Consider the following 269-nt stretch of genomic DNA (forward strand, 5'->3'; position numbering starts at 1 on the left):
AAGGGTAGTGTATTACAATTTGATTTACAAATATTTAGGAGATTGCTAGCATAGGGAAAACTTAGCAAATTCTAAGACAAATCAGTTGCTCTGTATTTAATACTTACTGTTACTCCCAATCTGATATATGTTTAGTCTAATGCCATTCATTTTAGAAATGTACCTTTATGGTAGTTGTTATTGCATTGCCGCAATTTCACTACTTTGTCACAATCACATTAGTTCATATATTACGCTTGAATTGTATAAACGTATCATACATCCCTTCA

Source organism: Penaeus monodon, chromosome 21, assembly GCF_015228065.2.
Source record: "Penaeus monodon isolate SGIC_2016 chromosome 21, NSTDA_Pmon_1, whole genome shotgun sequence".
Lineage (NCBI taxonomy): Eukaryota > Metazoa > Arthropoda > Malacostraca > Decapoda > Penaeidae > Penaeus > Penaeus monodon.